The sequence below is a fragment of the Mobula hypostoma genome, chromosome 16 (assembly GCF_963921235.1).
Source record: "Mobula hypostoma chromosome 16, sMobHyp1.1, whole genome shotgun sequence".
Lineage (NCBI taxonomy): Eukaryota > Metazoa > Chordata > Chondrichthyes > Myliobatiformes > Myliobatidae > Mobula > Mobula hypostoma.
In genome coordinates, this window is record NC_086112.1 from 67,286,665 (window position 1) to 67,294,947 (window position 8,283).

The 8,283-nt window shown below is 44.6% G+C and overlaps 1 long non-coding RNA gene across 1 annotated transcript; it reads right to left on the reverse strand.

Annotated features, from left to right (window-relative positions):
- Positions 1–221: 221 nt before the first annotated feature.
- On the reverse strand, positions 222–7,860 carry LOC134357603 (uncharacterized). Its single transcript, XR_010020669.1, has 3 exons — positions 7,647–7,860; positions 6,282–6,433; positions 222–753 (listed from the first exon to the last, which is right to left on the reverse strand). It is a non-coding gene; the product is annotated as an uncharacterized LOC134357603 (long non-coding RNA).
- Positions 7,861–8,283: the final 423 nt, after the last annotated feature.

Sequence of the window (8,283 nt, forward strand, 5' to 3'; positions counted from 1 at the left end):
CCTCACTTTCCAAATCCTGAGCCTCAACATCCAATAGTTTCAAAAGTTCCATTTACTATCAGAGGATGTATACAATATACAACCTGAAATTCTTGTTCTTTGCAGACATCCACAAAAACAGAAGTGCCCAAAGAATGAGTGACAGTAAAAGCATTAGAACCCCAAAGCCCTCTTACTCCCCCCACCCACAAGCAGCACAGAGCAACGATCCTCCCCTCCCCTGCTTACTCCACCCACCAAGCAAGCCAGCGCAAAGCCCCCAAGAAAGACCATGATCTGCAGTACAAACAAAAGCCAATCATTCACCCAACAATTCGACATAGCACAGGCTCTCTCTCTCCCCCCAACAAAGGGACAGAGAGGTGCCACCCTTTCACAGCAAGAGGGGAGACATAAACAAAACAACTTGCTCATTTGTGGTGTTAAAGTCTGCTGTGTCACTTTTTTCCAAGTTCTCTGACTTCAGAATCGGGAACAAACTCTCCCCTTCCATCGGCAGAAAGCGAGAGTGCGATTTGCCGCGTACAGAGCCCCAACAACCGATCCGCTGTTTCCGTTATTCCGTTTTCTCCCGTGATGCTTCAGTTGGCAGCACCGGGATAGAATTGGCTTGTCCCCAGACTCACAAAGCCTCCGAACCCCGAAGGCATGCTCGTCTTCTAGGCCACGTTCTTGGCATATTGAAAAATTGCTGCAAAGAACCAAAGTTTGAGTGTAGCTCTTGGTCAGGGTCTTCGACAGAACCCCAGCCACCTTGAAAAGGAAAAAGAGAGGCATTAAAGGTAGAAATTAAGCTGTTTCTGCAGCTGAGCTCAAAGAAGTTGCTATTGAGCGCCATCGTAGTTTTGCCCAGTGGATCATCCCTCACAACTTTCTGCCGGCTCCAATAAAGTTCCACCATCAGACACATACCCTCCTCTGCTTTCAGCACTCTGCTGTGTTCACAATTTCCTAGTCCACTCTTCAACCCACACCTATCATTCCCTGCCTTATGATACCTACCACACAACACCTTTCCCCTTTTCCTTTCTTCCCACGGGGTGAAGCAGCAATTCAACCTGTATGCCTCCTGCCTCGTGTCCGACGTGAACACTGAAAGCAGTAATCTCCTCTGCAATGCAGAATGGGTTCTCATTTCACAGCAGTAGCTCTGTGCTTCCATTAATTCTCCATCCCACTCCCACTGTCACCTCTCTGCCTCTGGCCTCCTGGAGCTCAACATGAGCTGGAGGAATAGAACCCGATTTTCTGCTTTAGCCTGGTGCAGCCTTCTGAACTCACTCTTGAAATCTCCAGCATTAGGTAACTTACTCCCTCTGTCTAAAAAAGATGTAAATAATGTTGAAAGAGTACAGGGAACATTTACAAGGATGTCACCAGGTCTGGAGGACCTGAGTTATAAGTGAAGATTGATTAGGTTAGGAATTTATTCCTTGGAACGTAGCAGATTGAGGGGAGATTCGATAGTAGTTTACAAAATTATAAGGGGGATAGACAGGATAAATGCAAGCAGGCTTTTTCTGTGGAGGGTGGGTGGGACTACAACTGAAGGTCATGGGTCAAGGGTGAAATGTGAAAAGTTTATGAGGATAAACTTCTTCACTCAGAGGGTCTTGAGAGTTGGAATGAGCTGCCGGTATGTGTGGTGCATGCAAGCGCGATTTCAACATTTAGGTGAAGTTTGGATAGGTACATAGAGAGTAGTTTAAATGGTTTGGCACAGACTGGATGGGTGAAGGGCCAGTTTCTGTGGCTGTACTTTTCTATGACTCTGTTTCTGCTAGTCATCCACCTGTGGTCAGGGCTGAATGTTTTTCACTGTGCAGATATAAACTGGCCTACTGAGCGGGTGCTGAAGCCTGGCTGAGAAAGGAAATCATAGTCTATCTCTAAATGCTACAGGCCTCATTTGGTCTCACCTTATCCATCTCTCCCCCACCTTCTCTATAACTGAAAACTAACATTTTCTTCTTTCCTAGTTCTGACAAAGAATCATGCACCTGAAACACTAAGCACGGTTTCTCTCTCCATTGATGCTGTCTGACTTGTCGAATGTTTCCAGCATTTTCTGTTTTTGTTTTAAGTTTTGGATTTCCAGCAAATGTCACTTTAAAAAATTTTCACACAAATGTATCTTTCACAGTTTGTTTTTTTTTGATCAAGTACAAATCCTGGCAATATTGAGAGAATGCAAAAGAACTACTCCTCTGAACATAGAGGTCCAAAGAGGGCCTGATCTATGTGTTTGGAGGATTGATATAAAGCATAGAACATAGAAATCTAGAGCACATTACAGGCTCATGGGCCCACACTGTTGTGCTGACCATGTAACCTCCTCTAGAAACTGCCTAGAATTTCCCTAGTATATAGCCCTCTATTTTTCTAAGCTCCATGTACATGAGAGGTTCTTATAAGTGCCCATTATATCTGCCTCCACTGCCGCCGTTCCCACCACTCTCTGGGTGAAAAACATACCCCTGACATCCCCTTGGTACCCATTTCCAAGCACCTTAAAACTATGTCTCCTCATGTTAGCCATTTCAGCCCTGGGGCAAAAGCAGTCCAAATGAAGCAAGACCTTGAAATAATCTTAAAACCAGTGCAGATCAGCAAAGGTAAGGATAGCACGGGACATGCAATTGAGGTGCAGACAACATCTAAAATAAATAAACCATGAATTATTTTAAAAATAAAGATTAATTTGAAAAGTTTTGCACTCTATCCCCCGCCCCATTTTCCTCGCAGCTATATACATCTCCATTGATACCACTGGGCTTGGAGGAACTGCACTGTCTAACCTAGCACAGGATTTGGGAACGTATTCCCCAGTGTAAATGCTAGGCGATCTCAGCAAATTCTAGCTCTGCTTCCGGTAATGGATGCCCTGTGGAGTCCAGAAGGGAAGCTCAGTTGAAATATCCCAGGGGAACTCAGCTATTTGCAACAGAGTCTCAAACTGGCCAACACCTACGAAGGCAAATATCAGTAGCTTCAATGCAGGCTCACTGGAAATTCCAACAAAATCCAGGGCCAAGACTGAGCACCTTTTCTCAATTGTCAGAAGAGGTATCAGCTACAAGTTTTCATACTTGACATGAAAATCAACATTTTCATCCCAGTTTGGCAAAAGAATAAATCAAGGAAGGTAGTGCACCCGTGGCTGACAAGAGAAATTAGGGATAGTATCAATTCCAAAGAAGAAGCATACAAATTAGCCAGAGAAAGTGGCTCACCTGAGGACTGGGAGAAATTCAGAGTTCAGCAGAGGAGGACAAAGGGCTTAATTAGGAAGGGGAAAAAAGATTATGAGAGAAAACTGGCAGGGAACATAAAAACTGACTGTAAAAGCTTTTATAGATATGTAAAAAGGAAAAGACTGGTAAAGACAAATGTAGGTCCCCTACAGACAGAAACAGGTGAATTGATTATGGGGAGCAAGGACATGGCAGACCAATTGAATAATTACTTTGGTTCTGTCTTCATGAAGGAGGACATAAATAATCTTCCAGAAATAGTAGGGGACAGAGAGTCCAGTGAGATGGAGGAACTGAGCGAAATACATGTTAGTAAGGAAGTGGTGTTAGGTAAATTGAAGGGATTGAAGGCAGATAAATCCCCAGGGCCAGATGGTCTGCATCCTAGAGTGCTTAAGGAAGTAGCCCAAGAAATAGTGGATGCATTAGTGATAATTTTTCAAAACTCGTTAGATTCTGGACTAGTTCCTGAGGATTGGAGGGTGGTTAATGTAACCCCACTTTTTAAAAAAGGAGGGAGAGAGAAACCGGGGAATTATAGACCGGTTAGCCTAACGTCGGTGGTGGGGAAAGTGCTGGAGTCAGTTATCAAAGATGTGATAACAGCACATTTGGAAAGCGGTGAAATGATTGGACAAAGTCAGCATGGATTTGTGAAAGGAAAATCATGTCTGACGAATCTCATAGAATTTTTTGAGGATGTAACTAGTAGAGTGGATAGGGGAGAACCAGTGGATGTGGTATATTTGGATTTTCAAAAGGCTTTTGACAAGGTCCCACACCGGAGATTAGTGTGCAAACTTAAAGCACACGGTATTGGGGGTAAGGTAGGTAAGGTATTGATGTGGATGGAGAATTGGTTAGCAGACAGGAAGCAAAGAGTGGGAATAAACGGGACCTTTTCAGAATGGCAGGTGGTGATTAGTGGGGTACTGCAAGGCTCAGTGCTGGGACCCCAGTTGTTTACAATATATATTAATGACTTGGATGAGGGAATTAAATGCAGCATCTTCAAGTTTGCGGATGACACGAAGCTGGGTGGCAGTGTTAGCTGTGAGGAGGATGCTAAGAGGATGCAGAGTGACTTGGATAGGTTGGGTGAGTGGGCAAATTCATGGCAGATGCAATTTAATGTGGATAAATGTGAAGTTATCCACTTTGGTGGCAAAAATAGGAAAACAGATTATTATCTGAATGGTGGCCGATTAGGAAAAGGGGAGGTGCAACGAGACCTGGGTGTCATTATACACCAGTCATTGAAAGTGGGCATGCAGGTACAGCAGGCGGTGAAAAAGGTGAATGGTATGCTGGCATTTATAGCGAGAGGATTCGAGTACAGGAGCAGGGAGGTACTGCTGCAGTTGTACAAGGCCTTGGTGAGACCACACCTGGAGTATTGTGTGCAGTTTTGGTCCCCTAATCTGAGGAAAGACATCCTTGCCATAGAGGGAGTACAAAGGAGGTTCACCAGATTGATTCCTGGGATGGCAGGACTTTCATATGAAGAAAGACTGGATGAACTGGGCTTGTACTCATTGGAATTTAGAAGATTGAGGGGGGATCTGATTGAAACGTATAAAATCCTAAAGGGATTGGACAGGCTAGATGCAGGAAGATTGTTCCCGATGTTGGGGAAGTCTAGAAAAGGGGTCACAGTTTGAGGGTAAAGGGGAAGCCTTTTAGGACCGAGATTAGGAAAAACTTCTTCACACAGAGAGTGGTGAATCTGTGGAATTCTCTGCCACAGGAAACAGTTGAAGCCAGTTCATTGGCTATATTTAAGAGGGAGTTAGATATGGCCCTTGTGGCTACGGGGATCAGGGGGTATGGAGGGAAGGCTGGGGCGGGGTTCTGAGTTGGATGATCAGCCATGATCATAATAAATGGTGGTGCAGGCTCGAAGGGCCGAAGGGCTTACTCCTGCACCTATTTTCTATGTTTCTATGTTTACTATTGTGAATATTCAGGTAATTGTTTCATTTACATTTGTATGGAATCAGCATGTGCATATTTGTGTTACAGACAGATGTACATACGCTGATGTTTATGAATTAGAAGCAAAAGTAACGAATATAAACAATTCCCTCTTTCATTTGTATAGTAATTATTTTTCTTTAAATAGCAAATATATTTGAATGGTTGGACATTCAGAAGAAAGAATCAGGAATTTAAATGGAAAGTTTAGGACTGAGTTATGAACAGCTGCAATTTTGTAAGTCTTTGCTCACAGTTAATTTCACTGATTCTCCAGTGCCTGTGGTGTCCTGCGATACTGCCTCCACCTTCCACTGAAATCAGTTCACAGCCAGGCGAAATTTGGGGGATGAGCTTCATTACATCCAGCAGACAAGGGGGCTTCTTGGTCGATATTTACAATTGCCAGTCTATTCAAAGATTGCCTTGTTTGTTTGGATCATTTCTATAAATACAGCCTTTGTAAATAAGCAGAGTAACATGCTGATTTGTGGCTCTCTGTCAGGAGGCTCCTGGCCTGGCCTTTAGTCTGGCTCCAATCTCTCTGATTGTTGTGACTCAGCAAGAGTTAAATTCCAATCAGTACAGGCCTCGGGGGCCAAAGGAATTTGCAATCCTTCTCCCAGCTCAAACTGCCCGTTTGTAATGAAAGCAGGTTTTTAATAGCTGAGGTCTTGAGCACAAACAGATCGTGATTTTCTCGGTGAATTAGCCCAGGCGTTGTTGGTTTAAGTTTTGGAAAATGCTGCTCCTCTTACGTCCTGCACCTGATTTACGAGACATCCCCATATGTGTTATCACCATTCTCTGGACTCATTTCCTGGAAGCTGCTGGCTAGGTTATTGCTACAAACACAAGGTAACTCCCACTGATCTTTATCTTCCACTAACAATGGGGAACTGCACTTTGTTTGGTTATAAAATTCCCTAAGCCACAAGTTGCTGACCAAAACCCCCATCCTCAAATGGCTCAAAAATGATGCTACACTAAACTTCAGCTGTTCATTTACTTCCAGTCAGCTTCCTCAGCCGAATATGGAAAGAGCAAAGATACCTAAAGCCGAGAGGATGTTTAACGTGAATGTGCGGCCACAGGCTGAACCTTTTACCATGAGATGATAACCTTCTGCTGTCAGCACGTCCCATCCTCCAGAGTTCTCAAGGGCAAATGGTTGGAATCAACACCGAATGGACGTTTTCTGAAAACTGCAGAGAATGAAGGTTAGAAAACAATATATAATGTCACTTAAGGCAGGACAGGGACAGATCTGAATCCTGATCTTTCTAACGTGACTGACCCTGACTGCATTGACAGCAATAGGAATATTGCAAATGAGCCTATGTGCTCAGTGTTGCTTCATTAAGGTTGTTAAAGCCAGGGGGTCGTAATAGGGTCAAGCTCCCATTACCCATTAAATGCTCCCAATGGCGTGTGCCTCAAATAGCCTCTGACAACCAGGCCCAGCTCCCTACCTTCACGTGTGGTTTAGCTGGCAGAACCATTTCTACTGACAAGAGCAGGGGCAAAGGCAGGTTACTGGCACTTTAAAACCAGTGGCTTTGGACAGGTGGGGCTCATTGGCCATGGTTGGCAGCTCATCTAGGACAAGGGAAGCTCTGATCTCCAACCTCCGCTGTCTTGTGGCTACGTCCACTCATGGGGAAGGCTTTGGGAGTAAACCCCGAGGGTAAGTCCGGAGCTGGAGTCCCTAAGGCATTGAGTTCAGAGCTGACTGGCAACTCCTGCAACACTGCTGGCAGCAAACTGTATCGGTCTCTGCCGTTCCTTTGGGTTTATCAGATGCGTGAGAGAGGAGAGCTTGTACATGGACAACAGCTTGCTCTCCATATTGTACTGCCCTGGCTTGCGTATCCAGACGGCTAGAATACAACATCCATGGTCGATGCTGACCGACAGAGGTAAAACGCAGAAGCTGCTTTGACTGATTGCTTTTCAGGTGCTGTTGTAAGGAAGTAAGTTTGGTGCTGTGTGTATGTGTTTCTAATTGGATTAGAATAGGACCCAGCCTTTCTGTAGCGGCAATCTTAGACAGGGAGTATCTGCCTGGACTACGAGCAGAACCTGTACTCAAAATATTTCATTCCCTACACAGGAGGAAAATAAATCTCTAAGAAAGAATAATTCCTTTTGATGTTGTGTTTGATGTTATGGTCACACTTCATGTGCAGCCCACTGTTAAGCCTCAGGCTCGCTCAGCTCACTTTCGTCTAGGGGGAGCAGCCTTTGGCCCCGCCAAACTGGATAATCAAGTTTGTGTAGATGCTGTGTGATGTACCCCACCCCACCAAGTAACAGACAATACAACACATGCGATTACATTATTACACTTTACAGATCTTACTGGAACTATGTAATTAATAGAGATAAAATATAAAAGGAAAGAAAAAGGTGCCAAACTTATCAAAGTTCAACCACTTCGTGCACAACAGTTGGAACTCAATTAACGGAGTCTTTGTTCCACCATTCGATCCCCTCCGACCACCTGGGACCAACCACTGTGGTCGACCAGAATGCATCCAGCACGTCCTTCCTCTTCAGTTCTCCTCCTGAAAAACCCCGGGCCTTGGACTCCCGTCGGAGTCCGTTCTGTCACCCAGCTTACAGCGTCGAATCTCCTCTCTCTGTCCCCATCGCACCTTCTGCCCAAAGCCCACCAAAACAATAGCTTACAGACACGCAAGAAAGAATAACATCTATCCCAATTGGTTAGCAAATGAATACAATTCTCATTATCAGTAATTATAACCCAAACAAGCTGCTATAGAGAACCACTGTCTCAGCAGTTAACAGTACAGAGAAGCCATTTTATTAGCCTTAGCAGTAACATAAAAGAAGAAACCCCTTACACTCTCCCCCCACCAAATTTAGTCATATCTTCGTGACTTCTAAATAACTCGCCAATCCTTCCTGCAGACACAAAACCCAATCCAGGTACATACAGTGACATTGCTCCCGAAACAGTGTACCGTATGCCCTGTTCCTCAGGCCAACCTATCTGGGAGTTTCCTAATCCTCCGAGACCTCTGTGCCCCCT